The following is a 20882-nucleotide window of genomic DNA, read 5'->3' on the forward strand; positions in this document are numbered from 1 at the left end:
CCAGTCCAGAGGTCTCCAGCTCCGGTCCTGGGGGGGTTTGGTCCGGTCCAGAGGTCTCCAGCTCCGGTCCTGGGGGGGTTTGGTCCGGTCCAGAGGTCTCCAGCTCCGGTCCTGGGGGGGTTTGGTCCGGTCCAGAGGTCTCCAGCTCCGGTCCTGGAGGGCCACTGTTCTGCAGGTTTTAGATGTTTCCTGCTCCAACACACCTGATGATCAATGATCAGCTCGTCATCAAGCTCTGCTGAAGTCTGATCAACAGTCACTCATTTGAATCAGGTGTGTTGGAGCAGGAAACATCGGGGTGTCCGGTGTAGTCGCACATCTGTAGAAAACATATTTATATATTTATGTATACTTAGCAATGTCAGGCTTCAGGTCTCTCTTACGGACATAGAGGCCTGAATGACCTGGAACCTTTTACTGACAAAAACTCATGGTTTTGTACTTGTCCCTAAGCACCTTAGACAAGCATTATCTGATCATCCAACCATTCTGTGTGCCATTATCTTGGCCTCCCACTCCATTGTTAGGAATCTTGGAATCATTTTTGACCAGGACCAGGACATGTCCTTTGTCTTTCATATAAAACATACAAAACTCTTAATGACCAGACCTGCCTCTCTCTCTCTCTCTCTCTCTCTCTCAACCCAACCGGTCAAGGCAGATGCGCCCCCCCCCCCGAGCCTGGTTCTGCCCAAGGTTTCTGCCTCTTAAAGGAAGTTTTTCCTTGCCACTGTTGCCAAGTTCTTGCTCATCAGGGGATCTGTTGGGTATCTTTAAATCATTTCATAAAGAGTTTGGTCTCGACCTGCTCTATATGTAAAGTGCCTTGATGTAACTTTGTTATGATTTGGCGCTATACAAATAAATCTGATTTGATTTGATTTGACCAAGCTCCACATATTTCAGAAAGTTCATAGTTCCTTATTGTCCCAGGAGGTCACGTTGCCCTCTGAATGGAGATTTACTTGTGGTTCCTAAAATCAAGAGTAAATCGGGAGGCAGATCTTTCAGCTATCTACAGAACCAACTCCCAGTATGAGTTCAGGGAGCGGACTCTGTCGTAACTTTAAGGTGAGACTTAAAACCTTCCTCTATGACAACCTATAGTTAAAAAATGTAATTATTCACGCTTTAGGCCTAGACTGCTGGGGGATGCACTGACCACCGCGATCTCTCCCCCATGTATGTATCAACATGTCACTCATGTTTTTCCCTCATGTCCAATTTCTTTCTGTTCTCATTCTTCAGGGTCTGAACCATCTCTTGTTCCCCCTCAATACTCAATACCTGCTGCTGGAATAGTTGTTAGTTATCATTAAACCACTAATTCATTATCACTTCTGCTATTTTTACTTAACGCAAATATTTACCAATGCACAATTAGTGGCACCAGGCATTGATCTCTTTATATCTGTATATTTTTGCCTGCATTTTTATTTTATTATTTTTCATCCTGTTCTCATTCCCACCCCGCTCCCCCACCAAATCTAAATACATTTCATTTGATTTTGAGAAAATCTAAATCTTAAATGCATTCCACTTTGTTAAAAGTCCTGATATAAGAGAAGAATGGCAGACAAGAATTATAAATTATTCAAAGGTTTTTTGTAGTAAAGCTTTCAGAAATCATATGAACACCAGTTCAAACAACAGTTTGTCAGGACATCCCTCTAAATCTAAGGATTGGGAAAGGTCATTATTGGCTTTGCAGGAAAACATAACTAGGGAATCAGTGTAGCAATGAAAAGGGGAAAAAAAAAAAAACCGAAACCCAACGCATCGGAAAAGATGTCATCACAGAGAAGCATATCATAGAAAAAAACATGGGGCTGAGACCTGTTCCATGAGCTACACCAAAGTTTACTTCATAAATGTGTGAAATAGATATATATATTTATTTATTCAGATTGCATTCAGATGCAGTGAGTTTATCAGTAACAGGAAGGTTGAAAATCAGTCTATAAACTTGCACATTTTTTTCCCCAAGATTTTTCAAGCAGCGATTTAATAATGGCTCTTTAAAAAGCTGAGGCCACAGAGCCTATGAAAAGTGGCTTAAATCATAGTATTAAAAAATAAGACTCTTTAAAAAATCCTTTTCGAAGGTCATATTGGATGTAGGTTTGGGAACAGGTTGGTGAAGGCCTCAGGGGAAACGATTTCAAACTGTGAGTGTTATCGGTCCGAGTCAGAGCGTCTGCATCGATCAAACAACCTGAGAGTTCATAGTCATTGTATTAGTCATTTTATCACATAAGTCAACTGCATTTGTTTGCAAATAAAAGTCTTGAAATGCCAATTTGCCAGAAGGGACTCAGAAAATGTCGTAATAAAATCATTATGGCTGCAATCAAGAAGTTACACACTGTTTACAGAGCAGCAGCGAGGTTGCTTCGATGACTTCACCATCACAAGTATCCTGAATCCTACCCCCAACATTACTGGAACACCTTTAATCCTCTGGTCCTCCCCAGGCATATACTCGCACAGGTACCTACCTCGTGTGACATTGCAGGAAATGTGTTCAGGTGAAAGCAGCCCTCCAGAGTTTACTCCATAGAAGAAGTCATGTTTCGTCTGGAAAGGCAGAACACTCGTGGACTGGACATGACGGTTTTGACCTGCTCCATCAGTGTCACTCCTGCTGCCCGGGCTTTTCCAACACTGAGACAAGAGGCCTTTCTTCTTCATGTGTAAGTAACTGAATGCTACATAATATCATGTGACTGTGTTCAACCAGCTACTGAGTATGAATACCCATATGAAGTTCTTTGGAAAATGTCGTTATTGGTACAATGTAATAATGGGCAAATGGTTGGGTACAGATACATTTTTTTGCTGGCTCTTTATGCACACAGGGTAAAATAACTTTGTTCTGTTTAGTTATTGCTTTCACCGGACCTTGTAACACCTTTCCAACTGAGAACAGAAAGAGTAAGGGCAGAGCAGGGGTGGGTTTTCTTTCTGTTTTCTGTGGTGCTGACTGTCGTCTACAGGACTGTTAAGTCTATTTAATATAAGAGGTCATTCATTAAAAAAAAAAAAAACTCTGAAGATGGAGGCTGGACCAGATGTCCCAGTGTAAGGCACTGGTAGGGAGAGTTAAAATGGCTATACTGGTCCTGCCATGTCATTCAGTCGTGTCTTCAGGCTTTTCTATGGGTCCGCGTGAATCAGTGTGAGCCTGTATGTATATTTCAGGTCTGCTTTTTAAATCAGTTTCACCACATCTCATGCAGAGCTGATAAATTAGATCAAATGGCCTCTCTGCAGACTGTTTGGTCAGGCACAGTGACGGTAATACACAGACGGATGCATGCAGGTTACAACTGTCATAATCTTATTGGAGACTTCACACTCACTGTCAGAAATGGTGAGCATAAAAGCTGGAAATTTTGGCATTTACATTCTGCTATCAGCCCCACCACCTTTAATCCTACATGGACTTGAATGTCAGAGTCATCCCTTTTGATTTATTTAAACTTTAAACTGTGGTTTGGAGAATGTGCCCACCTTTTATTCAGAGCAACTTTTTCAACTGCACAGCCTGAAAAACTCTCATCTCATTATCATGTAAAACATTTTATTACCATGCCATATCTGCCAGCTGCTGTCATTCTACACTGACTTGTAATACTTTAAAGCGCATACAGCGCATCAACACCAACTCTTTCGCAACACTTTGTTACACCTGGTCACCAAAATTTTAAGTCTTATTGCATCTAAACATTTGACTGAAGCTTGGTTAAGCATTGATCAGTTATCTGTGCCGCAATGAACACTTGTTTTACACATAGTTAACGAGACAGGATTTAAAAATAATGACACATTAAAACATATTACACAGGACTTTTTGTTTTGAATGTAATTATAAAAGTACTTTTTTAACACTGCAAATCCCTTTCCCAGTTGACATTATATCATGCTTTTTTTGTTCTGTCAATTTACCCCTCGGTTTGTATGTTATTGATTTACACTTCATAAAAAGCGCACAGACCATGCTTGAAAAGAAATAGCAGATTTTGCATAAACTGTTTTTATAGTGTAACATCTACATACTTAAGCCCTTCACCATTCCGTTCCATTGTTCTCACATATAACCCGTTTCATTTAAAAGAGAGTATTTATTATTTCCATTTATAAGGCTGCTAATATGTTTATCAGGTCACATTCATTGCTCTGGATTGCACACAAATTAGAGATAACAGGGTGTTTTGTATTGTACTGTAGATTGTACATCCAATAAATATTCTGACTCCCCACACGTGCACGCTTGCATTTGTGATGAATGCTTTATATTATACAAACATATTTCTGCCAATTTTACAGATTAGCAAACAATTTAAACTCTTATTTCTAACTTTTCAACAGATCTTTTCATTACATGTGGAACTTTGAAACTTTGGTGCTACTTAATATAGTTGTGCTTATTGTTTTACATTACATTCATGCCGCAGTATTGATTATCTCTGTTTAAAGGGGAGACTTGAAGAAGGTCAGTAATTAGAGCAGCATGAAAATGTTGGTCTCTTGTCAACTTTGACTTTTACTATCAACTTGTAGTTGTTACATCTGTTAACACCTGATCATAGTTGTGACTATATTAAGAAGTTTTAAATTATTATATTCAATTGATGGTTTTTATCTTTTAGACTGTTGGTGAAAAACAATTATGTCGATGCAAATAATATATTTATACTATTAAAATACTTGGTGGTGAAAATAATATTTAGAGTAATCAATAATCGCAATTAGAGTTAGTTAGTGTAGAGCTTTGGCGGTAAACTAAATAAAAACAGGCAATAAATGCCAGTCAAAGCTCTCAGAGACCAAAGTGATGTCTTTGAATGTTTTGCTTTGTCGGACAAACTTTCTGAAACCCCAAAATGACAGAAGCACAATGACACAATTACATGAACGACATCAAGTGTTAAGAGGTGAAACCAACATATAAAAGCATTTTTTTTTAAGACATAAGCGACTAATCTCTCAACTAAATGTTTGAAACTTTTAACATTTAAATTAAATTAAACCAGTTAACAAATAGCTTTAGACCCTATATTCAATTTGTAGGATGGAAACAATGAGACAATTGACAGACTATGTGTGTCTATTCTTGTAACCATAAATTATTCAGTCATTTTTGGGCAGAAATGCTGCTTCCAGCTTCCTCTGTGTGACAATCTGATGCTTTTCCTTTCCATAAATCAAAATGTAAAATGTAAACGTATTCATCTATTTGAACTGTTGGACACATCAGAGCAGATATTATTATTATCATCATTACATGTAATATACCATATGAAGGGAAAGCCCCACCCTCCACTGACTATAACACCGTTTTATCACTTTTCTTCATCTGACAGAGCTGCTGCATTGTAACTTCAAAAATATGACCGAAGTCACAGCACAACTGACTTTTTTCATTTAATTGGTTATTCAGTGCTTTCTTAATGATTTCTTCTCTTTCTACAGTTTTCATATCCAATTCATGGTGAGAGAGAGAGAGAGAGAGAGAGAGAGAGAGAGAGAGAGACAGAGAGACCCCCTCAAGTCTATCCAAATATTACTTCCAGTCCGGTAAGTGTTATGAGTGGGTATATCATCAAACATAGGCATACACGAGTAGCCTATTCATTATTCATGTCATTGCAGTTGCCCTGTAATGATACAGTCCTATTTGGAGAGGGCTACCTGATTTGCTCAGCGCGTCCGTCAAAGCGGTGCGTGGCCCTGCGTCGGCTGGCTGTGCGCGCTCATAGGTCGGCCCTAGAAGAATCGGAGGGGGAGCAGCAGAAGTACGCGCCTACGAGACTGCGCGCCGCAAGGAGGGGGAGAGGTCCGGCTGCAAAAAAAAAAAAAAAAAAAAAAAAAAAGCCGTGACAATGGCATCATTAAGCATCTCGTAAAAGGTAGATAACCGGCGTTGGGGGTGGGGGGGAGTGGGGGGAGGCGCCGCGGATCGGGAGTTTGAGAAGCGACGGGCCGCGTTTGTCCCGAGAAAGGCGCCGACATCGGGACATGCTGGCTGCCCTGTAGCGTTTCCTGGAATACCAATTCTTCCGTAAGTGAAGATGGAGCGGCGGGGAAGAGGAGAGTCGCGCTGTCTCCATCACTGAGAGGCGCGTCCACCTGCTACCACCGGAGGCCCGGGCTGCCGCTGCCGCTACCGCCGCCGCCGCCGCCGCCGCTGCTGCTGCTGCTCCTGGTAGTGGCGGGGAGGGCGGGTGGGGGAACATGCAGGGGAAGTGCTTGCATTTCGGGGAAAAGACGCATCTGTGATACTGTCCAAAGCGAGCGGAGAAGGATCCCATTGCGACGGGGGAGAGGGAAAAAAAAACGCAGTTTGGGCGCATACGCTCTGGAGGTAGGCAGTGGAAACGTTATTATGCTGCTATTCAATGTGCCGTGTTGTATTTGAAAAGGGAGACAGCTCTATTAGGTATGCACATGACAGCTTGATGCACACACACACTGATTTATATCCATTGCTTTCCCTGATCTGATCTGATCGGACATTTTATTCAAAGGGAGAACACACCAAGCATGCGGTGTAGTAGCAGCCCTGCCTCCTTGGGACAGCTGTCGAAGCCTACATTCATTCGTCTCTGCTCCATCGATTACCTTTTCCCTGCGAAAAATACCCCCACTTCTGCACCGCACAGGTTGTGGCTATTTGCTGTTGATTTCCAAATGCAACATGAATCCAGATGCCACGTGTGGTTGTGAATATCGAAGCCAGTTGCCCTGCACTGTGTATGTTTTGGAGACAAACAGTGGCCTGTGGACGTCATTTTGAATCAACGCTATGCATCCCGAGCAGAGCTGCCCCGAAATGAATAAGAAATGAATGAAGGTGGAATAATCTATAGTCCAAACTAATGAATGATTCATGAATGGCTATTGAAACCCGATGGGATAACACATCATCTTACAGGCTAGGCCCCTCTTCTGTGATATGGCGAATAAATTATTCATAAATGGGTTATTGGCGCAAATTCCTAAAATTGGCTTAAACATCACCATGGAAGGGGCACGCACAGGTGCACCAAGGCGTGTGAATGCCTGCACTGTGGGGTCACTAGATCAGTAGCTTACTGTGTCTGTGCTCCCCTTAAGGATGCCTCATGACAGATGTTTACTGGATGTCCCAGTCAGCCACACTGTAAGCCAGACAAGCCATGTAGAAAATAATGAGCTGCAGCCCATAATAACAGCCTCAGTGCTGTGCTTTTGTGGAGGTGTTAGAATTACTTGTTAACTTTATTTTAAATAGGATTTTAATTGGCTTAAATTTTAAAGAGCTAGAAATTTGCCCAGCTGATGTTTATTGGAAAGCCTCTCAAGATGGGATTTTCAAATAAGAACTTGGTGAATTTATTGCCACAATTAATGATCTGCGAGGCACAGTTATTGACCTGGAATGACTTGCTTTGATTTAAGTTTTGAAGCATTTGTAGTGTATTTAACAGGGTGTTTTTTTTGTTTTTTTTACTCTCTAGCAGGCACTGGATACTTGTTGGAAGATTTGCTTTCAAAATAAAATGCAATGTTAAACTGACAGGTCCAGGGTGCAGTTACAGTGAGCTGTTAGAAAGTCTGTCGCCGCCTTCTCCCTGTCTAATGTGAAGACAGCAGTGGAAACCAGATGGAGGGCCGTGCATTGATTGAGTCAAAGGGAGCCTAAAAGAGGGCCAAATTGAGTTGACACATTGATGTTGGTGTCATTATCATATGTGACGGTACAGTGTACCATTGGGCCTGAGGCTATATGACGTTTGGAAGGGGAGCGGGCCTCCTTGCTCTGGTCACCCGGCCTTGTTTGAAGATCACAGATGCGGAAACTAACAGGAGCTATCATATAAAACTGTGCCTCCTTTCTGTGGTGTGCCACGGAGCGGGTACAGGAGACTGTCTTTACAGCATTTGCTATCCACATCTACTTCCTGATCAGTCTCATTCCCATCAGTAAAGTGTCATTTTCCCTTCAATTTCAATTGGGTGGGAAATTGAGCCCAATGATACATTTTAACACCATGGCTGTTCCACTGTTCCACTGTAGCTGTAAGGACAGTGCTGTCAGGTTTTCTGAAAATGTGTTTAAAATGCTATCCCAGCATTATTTTGCAGCAATAAAACCAGTGGCTTGTGTACATAGCCTCTTATCTTCCCCTGCCAATGTGTGCACTGTGGCTTCTCCTTTGCTTCAGCCTTAGGCACGTGTTGGTCATCTACCACGCCGTTTGTCGAATGCAAGAGAATCTCAGTTACACAGAATGAACAGATCCTAATCAGTCATCCTTTTTTGTGCCAGTGGACATATCATTCACATGTAACGATGATGCTTCGGATTCATACTTTACACCTTGTGTCTTCTGATCACTATAAACCAGAATATAGATTTATTTTGTGTCTCTGACACTTTCTTTTGCCATTAGGCATTACCACATAGCAGGATAGTTATGAGATCATCTTATGAAGCACGCAGAAAAAGCTTTTCTTGCCTATATAGACCCTTTTCCTATTTAATATGTCTGTATTTGTCTCTGCATATTGTGTTGTTACAGAACAGAAGCACCTTGGCTCTGTCCAATTTTATGTAGAAACATGCTGAGGCCATTAGGAGGAGCCTTATGTTTAAGTACTCAGTGTTTATGACAGGCTACTGTATGCAGAGGCCTGCTGCGTCGACCCCAGCGCTGTGTTTGGGCTGTGACATGCTGGCTTTGGCCCAGCGCAGGCTGTCTTCTGCGCTGCTGCTGCTTAGGTCTGTAATTAAAGGCAGAGGTAAGTCCAGGGGAGAAGGCTTGGCTCTGATTGCTTTTCATGGCCGCGAGGAGAGAGCTGCAGCGTGTCCTAAGGGACTGAGGCGCTGCTGAGCTCTTTACTGTCTGCTCTGCCCCCCAGACGTGAGCTGTTCCAGGAGGAGACACACAAACACACTACTGACATGCTCATGCAAATACACATAAACATAATCCAACACATCCTGCTGCACACACACACAGGCACGCACACAAACATACACACAGACACATACAAAAACATAGACAAGCACACATACACAGGCTGAGAGAGGCAAAAAACTGGTCAAACTATGCTAAACTAACTATGCTCTACTTTAAAGAGTGCGCTCTTCTAGAAATATGTGTCAGTATGTGGCAAAACTGTTACAGTGTAGTCATGTCATGAATTAAAAGCGGCACAGTCAGAAAGACATGAAGGATCTGTCCCTCGATTGGCTGCTGGTCAGCATTGACAGAGCAGCTGATGTGTGATTGGGCTGAGGATAGATGTGAGTAGAGGCTGCCTGTGGTTGTTTTGGACCAGTGCTCTGCAGGGGGAAGCTGTGAACCCCTCCTCCTTTTCCCTCCTCTTCTCTCTGTCTTCCTCCCACCCCCAGCAGCAGCTAGCTCTGAGGGCTGCTCTGCACACTGAGAGCCTAGGCAAACATAGCCATGCTCGCATATAGGATCTGGGTGGGCCCCATAGTTTTTGAGGAGAAAATGGTCACAGTGGTCTTCTCCATTCTTTGTGTGGGTTCATTCATGACAACTCACCAGAAGAAGCCACACTGAGGTTTTAAACCTTCGCATGACTTACAAGTCCTATCAGAGAAAATCCTGTGAAAGGCCGAAGCAGGAGTACTCTGAGGATAGGAAGTTTAAAGAAAAATGGAGCGAGAAAGAGAGAGAGAGAGAGAGAGAGGTAACAAAGCAGGTGGATGCTATTTGAATGCCAAGTCAAGCCATGTTTTTTTGCGTCATGTTCATGAATTAGTTCTGCCAGGATGATTAAAGTAATGCATCAGGATTTCTGCCATTAACAAATAAAAGTACAATCAAACCACTTTTCAGGCTGACTACTAGATCACAGTGCGTAGAGTAGAGGCAAGGGAGACCAAAAGCATGTAGGCTTGACGTTCACTGCTCATTTCTTGCTTCTGCACCAGACCTGTATATTACAGATGGATAGATAATGTGAATTTTCTACTGTTCTACTCACTCTCTCTGGGGCCCTTTGTATTTCCACCCATGGGACTTTTGAAACTGATAGTGAGATGTGATACTGGGATATTTGAGGAGGTGAAGATTTAATGCAATGGACACAGGTGCACTGATATGAATGGTGTGAAAGCGGCATATTCACAACGTGATTTGGGAGGGAGGAAGCTATATGACGGCTGGATTTTAATTGGTTTCACACAGTGGGCTCCCATGTATTGTTTCATTTGTAATGGCACACACAGTGGCCATTCCAGCCCTGTTTTTTGTTATATAATAACACTAATACATTCATTGCCCTTTGTCTAATTTGAGTATGTTTTCTTTTGTTAATCTTTATGTCAGAGCTGGGGGGAGCCACATGTACACGTTACACTGGATGCGTATACAGCCAGGTTCCTGAAAACCGCAGTAATAAGCCATCATTAAGCTTATGTTTGATTTGGTGGTTGGAGAAGTAGGGGGGATGGGGATGAGAAAAGGGGTTGATGACAAGTAAGGGAACAAAACATTGGGGAAATTGTAGTGTGAGAAAGGATAAACAGTGGAGCTGTGGAGGAGAGGATGGGCGGACGTGGCGAGAAGATTAGAGGAAAGCGTGAATGGACAGAGAGAAAGAAGGGACGGAAAAATACAGCCAAGAGACATAATAGTTACTACTGGTGATGGGGGTACTGGGTGCGTCCTTCCAGCACAGCCAGTTGGAACAAGCACACGGCCGTGAGACAGACAGTGTTGTTTCTAATAGGAGCGAAGCTCGCTGTGCCCTGGATGTTTCCCTGCACCTTTCATTTTCTAAATGCTGTTTTGTCTGTGCACCACTTAACAAGCCACCAGTGCCTCAGAAAAGAGCCATGCTTTATTTGCTGCTCTATATAATTACCAGCCATTCAAAACAGTCTTGTTTGCTACTCTAAATGATGTTGTGAATTTATGTAAAAATATGAGACAGACTTTATTTTGCTGTAAATCTTCTCATGGCATACAAGAGTTGAGCATTTACAATTCTCTGCTGGCGTTTTGGTCTCAGATTTGTAATTCATTTTCAATTCACTTGTAATTCATTTCGATTTGATTGTGCAACTACTTGTGGAGACTGTGTAATTTGTGCCCCAATCAAACATCAGTGGTAACCGAATCGAATAGCAACTGTATGATATGTTAGGTTGGTGTGGAGAGAAGAATGACAAAAGCCTGTTGAACAGATTCAATAGTTTTCCTGTCAGATGCAGTCAGCCGACGACTCTCGCTTTACTTTCCATTTACCATCGTGTGCCAGAGGCAAAACATAATCCATGTGTGACGCATCTAAGCAGAAGTCAAATGAGAAATGTTTTTGAATATCTTAGCACAGAGAATGTGAATTGAATCGCATACATGAATTTCAAGTTGGATTTGACCCTGATCTGTTGGATGATGTTGCTGATGATACAACAGCATGACTGCTATTCTACTACGGGTAATAATTATAATCATTCACAGCTAGTGGTCCTTGTCACAGGAGTGGCGCACAATGGAAATAATAATTAGGTCTTCTCATTTCATATGCGTTTCATGGGTCTTGAGTGTGTTCTGTAGCTCTTTAACTATAGGATGTACACCTGTCTGTATACTTCCCCATTTCTCTGTGTGCGCTGCTTCTCCAGTTCACTAGGAATTTCTGCTGGCTCTGGGTTTTCTTGAGCTTAGTAGCTCCCGTTATCTCTCTCGCTCTAGCTCTCTCCCTCTCAAACACACATGCATATATTTGAGCATCATGACAGTGACCCAGTCTTTGTTGTCATAAACAAGCAGCTAATTGTAGCTTAAAGAGACATGAAGGGCCCAGACATCAGCTTCGCATTTATTCTGGGCTCACCCCTGACAGCAACCCTCAGTGACGTGCTGAAGCTCTGTCATGCGCAAATAGACATTTTTCAACTCCCTATCTCTCACTGCTCTTCTAACCTATTTCCCCAAGTCATCATTCAGCAACACTGTCAGCACACAGCCCATATATATCACAATTGAGACAGTAAAATGCTCTCCAGTAGGAGTTAAATATGCACCTTAGTGTAGCACCCACTGTTAAAAGAACTAATTTATCATTTAGTCACAGAAAGCCTCAGAGTTTCTTTTGCGTAGTGGAATTCAGGAGATCTGAATTTGCTGAATATTTTCTTGGTTTTCAGCTGGGTAATGCCAGAGGTGATCAGTTAGAGTATTCAGCTTTGTTTCTGAATGAAGTGCCACAGTTATTTTCCACTTTATGTGTGTTGTATTTGTCTTCAGCCCTGCCAAAAACAAAGACAAAGGAAAGTATTATTTTACACTCTTGTGTCAAAAGTATTAAAAGCTGGACTTGGATGCTTGGTTAGATCCCTGGTACTTTTTTTTCATCATGCACCTGTTTCGTGATTAGAATCATTCATTCATCTTCTACCGCTTTTCCGTTTCTGGGTTGCGGGGGATACTGGAGTCACTCCCAGCTCAGACTGGGTGAGGGCGGGGTCACCCTGGACAGGTCACCAGTCCATCACAGGGCCAACACACAGAGACAGACAGAGACCAACAACCACTCACACTCACACGTACTTGGTTAATCATTTACTTGACTGACAATAAATAACCCATGAATAGTTTCAGAATTGCTAGGTTTATTTTTTCAATCAAAATTCCCTTTTTTCCAGCAGAAACATCCGATTCAACACTAAACTGAATATTTTGCGTCGACCCCAGCTGTTGGCTGTTTGACTGTTAAAACAGGAGAAAATATGTTATTTGTGATTGTGGGAAGTTGTAACATTGTGACATTCTATCAACCACAGCTAATTTATCAGTGGAGAAAATAATTTGCATATTAATTGGTAATGAAAATAATACTTAGTTAAACCCTAAATAATAATAATAAACAAAATTAAACTTTGGCATGGAAGCCAAAAGAAATCTGTCAGACTACGGCCAACCAAAACAAATTCTAAGGACATGCTATATTATGTGAACTGTTTTATGATGCATCTGCTTACTTTTACTGACACAGGTGTCTCTGGACTAACTAGTATTGGGAACTGACTTCAGGAATAGTAACCTGGTTAAATAAGGAATTGCTATTAAGACATTTTGGTACAAGTGTAGCATTAAGAGTTACATTCATCTGCACTGTGATAAGCAGCAGAAGCTACGTATAATCTGCGTCCAGTAAACTTATATCCATTGTGAGCATTGCTGTTGCTCAATCTGTGATGATACCTCCAGGTTTCCGTCACATTGCATTAAATACTTTGGGAACATAGTAACACCATGTATTTTCCTTTTATACAGGTTATAGTTATGTCCTATTCAAATGACATTGTGTATAACCTGCTCCTCTGAGATCTGTATCTGAGGTGTGTGTGTACATATGAACACACACACACATATAGATATATTCTTGTATGTGAGGGTACCTTTTTGCCTTTTGTGTGCAGTATTTGGGATTTGCTTATGATTTATTTATGCAGGTAATTCCATTGAGAGGGGAGAGCCGGTCTCCTTCTATACTTTGTTGCCATATGATCTAATAGGTTTAAACCTCACTATCAAAGATGTATGCAGCTGCAGTGTTTTTGCTACAGTGATGAGGCCTCTAGAGAGGTGATAAGATATCTATGTGCATTGTTTGTGTGTGTGTGTGTGGTTGTACATATGAAGTATCTGTTTGAGGGGCAGTCAGTGCATAGAGAAGCCCTCTGTACTGACTGCTAATCCCAAGGCATAGTAGGTCTACCTGGATTTAGTGACCTGACAAAAAATTAGCAATAACAAACACCCGTCTGTGTCTCTCTCTCATATTCTAACAAGTCTGCCCACAACTATTGAGGCTCCACAGTGAATGCAGTGACAGTCTGCCAAGCGCTTGGAAATATGAATGTGTATGTACGAATGTGCACATGCTTATTTGGCCCCCTGAGCGTCTATGTGGGCACAAAAGTTTGTTTTTGTGTACACACAAGTCAATCCACGTTTATATAATAATAGTGCTAACATGATTATTTTTCTCATGTTATACTGGACAGAAATGATAAGAGAACACTCTTTTGGATAATGGCAAGAACTTACTGGGAACACATATTCAAAGGACAAAGGCACCATTGTTGAGAGAAAGTAAAAATTGGTAACAATTTACACGTTGACTCCCTCTCTGGGGGCTTTAGGAAATGTTAATTTAGTTCCCATTATAAAATGTATTTAAGTCAGTCTAAGAATTAATTCCATTATTCTAGGAGGCAGCTGGGACTTCTGTATCCGTCGAGACGGTTTGCTGCTCCCTCTTGAGACCTGTGGGTTTTCCCATCACTCTTAAAATCAATTACCTTTCTACCTCCCTCGCCTCTCCAACTCTCTCTAAGTACTCTCCTCATATTCTTCATGAGAAAACCCACCACTTCACCTATAGCTCACTACGAACACCTCAACTGGAACTCTGCATTTTTAAGTGTCCATGGCACATCTGAGTGCCTCTCTCTGATTTATTATGTCTTATATAGCCGTAGGACTTTCCCAGATTGTTCTCTGCCAGCGGCTAGGTAAGCTCTGTTGGCCCTATGCGACACTAAAGCCCCAACAAAGACCCTGCTGTACTGCTGCTGGGGAGCGATTGCAGCCCTTGGGAGAGATCATATTATTCTCCCTTGTGCACCATCTCTCAAACATCTCACCACACTAACTGAGGGATGTAAGCATGGATGGGTTTGACGGCTGCTTCCTATTTTAGTCATTGGCAGGTAGGCGGATGAGTTGAACTGCGGAGGATCTCTGTGCAGCGAAGTCTTCGTCTAATTAGTTTGTATAATTATGTCTTTGTGCTGGAAATTTCTCAAATTAGTGGTATCGTGCAGAATGTGAGCATGCTCATTATGGTTGTCATGAGAATTGTTGCGGTAGTTGGAGAAGAGAAGGGGAGCGGTAGAGAAGGAGTGTCACTGGAACCAAAAGCTCTCCACGGCCCAAATCCCTTCATCAAATACAAATATCTTGTAATAGGAGATGTAGTGCCCAGCTTCGTCCCAGGAATTCACAAGGAAAAATGCTTCTTTTGCCTGTGAAACACTGAACACCCCTCCTCCTTCTGCCCGCTCGTGGGGGAGCTAAGGGGGTGCACCTATTTGTGGCAGACCACAGAAAGTTCGCCTTTGATTTTCCCTCCTCGTGCATCAGCTGCAAGAATGTCAACGCATCAGGGATGTAAGTGTCTCACATGGAGACACTTTTTGATTTTCCCTCCTTTTGATCTGCTACAGCATCAGGGATGACGACCCCCCTCCTCATCCTCCCCGCCATCGCCCATGACTTTGAGCCGGCCACCAAGCGAGGACAAGCCCCCTGGATCGCCTGCTGGAGACACAACAATTTTCCTCCCTCCGCTTTGCGGCTTCATTCCTTCCCCACTATCCCTCCTTCTTTCCCTGTCTACCTTTTCCCTCTATCTCTCACCCTCTCCTTCCCCCACTACTGGGCCTTCAGTAATTGGTATTCCGAGTGGCAGCTGGGATCCATACAAACACAGCAGACAGAGGGAGAGACTAAGCGAGGCAGAGTGTGTGTGCAGGATAGAAAGAGAGAGAGACATGGAGGCAGGGAGAAAGAGAAAGCCAGCAAGTCAATACGCTGGTTCATTAGAGCACTGAGTCACAGTGGCCGCTGCCTCGTTTGTTTGTGTTTGTCCAATACTCTGTCTTAAGCAAAGCCCACCGCCTCTGTCCGCTCACACCGGCAAACCTGACAGCAACACACCCCAGGCTGCCTGGTAGCCTGTGATATGAGCTTTTCTGTGCCTGTGAGTATTTGGACATACTGGCTTATGAAATAAATACCAAATCAATAGCTTTGAATTAAGCACAGCAAGGACTTTTCTCATGATTTTCAACAACACAAGTCCAAGTTTACATCTAGAACCTGCCTGTATAGAAACTGACATGATACGTATTTGCTCACCTGTGTGTTACTCTGTAATCATGTTGTGATTGAGTTATATTTTCCAACACTGATTATATGTCAGCAGAATGGGATATTTTAGACTGGATTAGGTGAGGTGTTGATGAGACATGGGACGACAAAAAATAGCATTTCTGATTATGGCAAAGGATGTAAAGAAAACCAGTTCTCAGCCAGTTCTCTGAAAAGGAATTTAGAGACAAGAAACAAGAGACACAGAGAAAAAGAGAGATAGCCTGTGTGTGTGTGAGAGAGAGAGAGCGAGAGAGAGCGAGAGAGAGAGGTTCCATTAGGAAACAAAAATAGGACTCTGCGGTTATTGAAAATATGAAAGTGGATGTTCCAAAAACAAGAAGGAGGAGTGTTCTCTGGTCACAGCAAGCTGAGAGCAGACCACTTGTCAGGATATTGAAAGAGAGAGGCAGGTTAAGAGAAAGGTCTGAAATGACCTGTTCCTCTCTTCAAGGTCTGCTTATTTTGGAGGAAATAGTAATATGATGGTGGCTGTGTGGTTGTCTGGCTGGAGCTGTTGGCTCTCAGGGTCCTCATGGTGCACAGTGACCTCTCATTACTACTGCTTGAGGGAGCGTGAAACAGAGGAGATCACTCCAAAGGGCAGCTGCGTAGATACGCCTAACCTTTTATACCACTGGAATACGTCAACCATACAAATAACTCATTAACCTTATCCATTTAAATGAAAAGCTTCTACTTTTATCCCATTTCTCTTCAGTATTAGATTTGTTTAATTGGCCATTGCACATGATGAAAATAGCAAGCCCCTCTTCAATGTGGTGCGGCCATGGCAAGCTATACAGCAGGCCAATTGGGATTTGGCCCCCTTTGGCCCCAACACTTAACGAAGTAGGTTTAAGAATTGGGGGTGTGGGGGTGATAGTGTGTCAGCATGTGTGTGAGTCTGTTGTTTAGGAAGTGGCCTCTGGCTCTGTACAGAAGCACATAAGGGCATTGATTGGAGGAGCTCAATAGCTGAGGCCTTTTAATCACCTCGCTCTGAGGCTTCATTGTCCCACAGGCCCAAAGAATATGCGCCGCTAATACCCCTGTGCATATGCACACAGCCACTGGCTCCCAGGCTTCTGCAGCCCCTCACAGATCCACATGGACACTAATCAATAGGCCTGATTACCTACGAGGAGCCAGACTGGGCTTTGTTCTCATTTGCCCGTAGAAAAGCTTGCACCCCTTCCCAAAGCAACTTACCAACTTCTCCTTTCGTTTACACGCAATACGGTAACGTTTAACGACTTTGACTGTGAAATTTGACCTGCTGCGTCTAGACGCAGATCTGCCACTATCAAACAGCTAAACGCTTGTTCTGTGAGTCCAGAATAATTGTGCTGTTCTGACCTAGTTGTAAAGAAAATGTTTAGACATACACACCAGGCTTCTAAAAATGATATTTCTCTCTCTCTCTGTTCTCAGTCTCGCTCTCCGCTATCTCTCCCTCCCTCAAATCTGTCTCTCTGCCTGCTTGGCTGTCATATCTCTTTATACTGTTTAGAAATGCTGTACATTGTGTTACAGGGTTCTGACTGTTAGCCTGCCAATTTCAGCTGTGGCACATGAGTGAGGCTAACCCCCATCTCTGAACACAGAGAGACACACATTAAAGCCGTGACAGTGTGCTCCTTTCACTGCTCTCACTCATTCTGTACCTCCTGATTAAGTGTTTCACATGAAAGCTGGGTTTTCATTTATTATTGTCGAAGGCCACCAGTAGCAAAGAGGCCAAATCTGCAACATACCAGAGAGTCTAGATGTAGGAAAACACAGAAACTCCCTCCTGGGGTGGTTTGTGCGTTGTAGATGTGCTGAAGCTTCACAAGAGAAATAGACAAGAATTATTGTTCTCTCTCATCAGAGATTCTGAGGCCATTTGTATTTCCATGTGCACAGCCTATCAATAAGCTTCTAAGCCGGGTTTCAAAAACTAATAACATCAATGACTTTAAAAGGGAAAACAAATATCAAAGGAAGGCGGTGTATTAGCAAGTGGAGATGGTGGGTGAATATTGAGATTTGAGTTTGTAGACGGTCTGAAGGGCAGAATAAGGCTGTTGTTCCGTCCTGTGCCCTCATCATTATTACCTCCTTAATATACAAACACATAGTACTCACGCTCCTACTCTGACTGACAACCCTCTGTCTTGTCGCAGCTTTTTCTTTTTTGCCTCCGTCCTCCATTTCCCTTCCCATCGTTTTGTGCGTCTCTCTCTCTCTCTCTCTTTCAATTTCCCTGTGTTCCTCCTTTCTTCTGCTTCTGTCTTCTACTGCCCCCCTCCTTCCACCCCGCCTGCCCCTGTCCTTTGGTTTTGAAGCCAAGTAAAGGAGTAGCCTTCTGAAGCAACCGGGAAATAATTTGTGGCTCTGAGAACAAAGGGAAATCTTTACTGTGAGAGTAATGGAATGGATTTTGTGATGTGGATGAAAAACATGGCTTCATTTTAGAGTCTCATTTTGAAAAACAAAATACTGTTAAAAGATTGTAATTTTAAGGTGAACAATAATAAGGTGTAACACACTATCGGATGGATAAAATATATCTCTTTGACAGGATCATCATTAATACATTTATAGATTGAACTGTGAGAGATTAATTATCCCAGAAAAGTGTTAACTATTTATCAGCTGCTTATTATTTATAACTTTGTCGACTGTTTGTCATTGTTATTGTGTTTTGATGGGGAAGTCTGCATCCAAATTGCAGCCACTGCAATTTTGGGAGTAAGATACAGGTTTTAAAAGTGCCATGTGTGATCCATTATGGTTGCGTATAGACTGGAAATTCCTCAAAGCCCTCGACAGAGCTCCATGCTCACTTATTGAGCTGTTATCAATGAGCTGCTTTTGTCTTGGCTCAAGAGACTGTGGACGTATTAGCAAGACATTTACTGTGCTAGAAAAGAAAAAATTAAGGAGCCAAAGATGCAGTTGATCTGTCTGCTGAACATTTATTCCTTAGTCTGTACAAATGGGAGGAATTTTCTATTCCTTGATGTCTCACACTAGAGATTTCTTTTTTGCCCATTATCTCGAAAAGTTTTTTTGGTTTGTTTTTCTTTCAGCAAAGGTTATCTATATGATGGAACTTCAGAAAGCCAATGTGCCAGGTTTTTTTTTTTTTTTTTTTACGTACTGAATACCACTCATTGAAAAGCATTTTTCCAACATAAATTTAGCAGCTTTTAAAATTTGCCTCCAGCTCTCTTATGAATACATCATTGTGACTCGTGATTGTCAAAGTAACTTGAAACTGTGTTGTGAAATCATTGAAACTGTTGAAAAATAGGAAATTTATTTCCAAAGAAAATGAACGTGTTTGCACAACATGTTTTAGGAATTAACAGTTTCTGACACTTAAGGACCAAGTTTACACTCAGTCTGGGAAAACAAAGAATATTGTTGTTATTATTATTATTATTATTATGCAAAATTAATCTAACCTTGACACATAGGAGCGCTTAACTTTTCTAGTGCTTTAGTTTGGTCTCCTGGGAAACCCCCACTAGTTGCTAATGGTTATGGTCAGGCTATGAGTTTATCATGGTCAAACTGACTCCATATTTTCTAGGTGTTCAGTTTTACTTAAAGTTTCATTATACCTCAATAATAATAATAATAATACTAATAATAATAATAATAATAATAACAATAATATCAGTTCCATTGCCCCTGACTGAACCAAATGAATATGGCCTTCACAGATAGGCAGAGCTTTGTTATTTTGAGTTCCTTAATGTTATGAATTGCCTCCAATTTAAACGCGTACTACACAAATGTGGATGCAACTAACTTCTCATTGTACAGACAAGGGAGAGAACTATAGAAATGTCTCCATTTTTCAAGTGCTTGTTCGTGTTTGTGGTATTTAACGCTGAAATAAAGTGAGTCCAAGAATCTTAGACTATTATATTGAGCCTGCAGAATATCTTAAGTACAATTAACATGTGATATCATAATCAATTAGCAAGACAGCTGCAATCTATGTTTACACTGAAGCGTGAAACTTGCATTAAACCTGCAAAAGTGTGCGCTTACTTTTGCAACCAATGATAACCACATGGTAGTTGTAAAGGAATTCAGCGTTGATGTCAGCTGCGTGCTTTCTCACACAGATCTCGATGTAAAACACATCACTTCTTGTCTGTTAGATTTTTCTTGGCAAAGCAGAACCTCTAATGAATTGCCGTTCAAGTGACAAGGCAAGTGGCTGTATTATTTATGACAAGAGCAAAGGACAAAGGAGGATGACGTTGTTACAGATGGGTTAACAAAAGTGCTGTATACTGCCTTTTTTCTGATATTTTGTCAGTCAACATGTTTGTAATTTAGATACACCCACCCTAATTTAGGGCCTAACTCTAACCACATCTGAACAGTAGAAATTTTAATACTCATATGTCTCATTATAGAGGGCGCAGACATGGTACTTTGAAGGAATAGTAGAGTTGAAGAGAAAATTTTGATTCCTTAATTTAATGTCTTTATTTTTTCTAATGACAAAAATTCAGTTTCATTTGATGGAAAATGATTTTGTGGAACAGGGTATGGGAAATTTTGGAGGAGTGGGAATTAAAAAAAATAAATCAGCAAATCACTGCCGTCCTGTAAAACCCAATAAAAATAATAATAATTTAGATTTCTCAAAATAACTGAACCTGCAAAAATTCCCTAAATGTTTTATAAACAGTTTTAAACCCCCAACCTGGCCACCTATGCAGATTGCTTGTCCATGGAAGTGAACCAGTGGCACAGATACACAACCCTCATTGTCATGGTTACCCTGATAAACTTGGATAAACCTGAACACATGTCATGGTTACGTGTGGGCACAAAAACAACTCTGTTAGGTTCTGCAAAACATCGTAGTTAGGGTCAAGTACTTTCTTTAGGTTAGAGGAC

General features: G+C 41.8%; 1 protein-coding gene across 1 annotated transcript in view; it reads left to right on the top strand.

The window, feature by feature from the left end:
- Positions 1 to 6276: 6276 nt before the first annotated feature.
- nexmifb (neurite extension and migration factor b) overlaps positions 6277 to 20882 on the top strand; it is a 43843-nt gene continuing 29237 nt past the window's right edge. Inside the window, exon 1 of the mRNA XM_029513093.1 lies at positions 6277 to 6367. The gene's annotated coding sequence lies outside the window, so the exon portion shown is untranslated. The remainder of the gene's footprint in view (positions 6368 to 20882) is intronic.

The sequence above is a fragment of the Echeneis naucrates genome, chromosome 10, assembly GCF_900963305.1.
Source record: "Echeneis naucrates chromosome 10, fEcheNa1.1, whole genome shotgun sequence".
Classification (NCBI taxonomy): Eukaryota; Metazoa; Chordata; class Actinopteri; order Carangiformes; family Echeneidae; genus Echeneis; species Echeneis naucrates.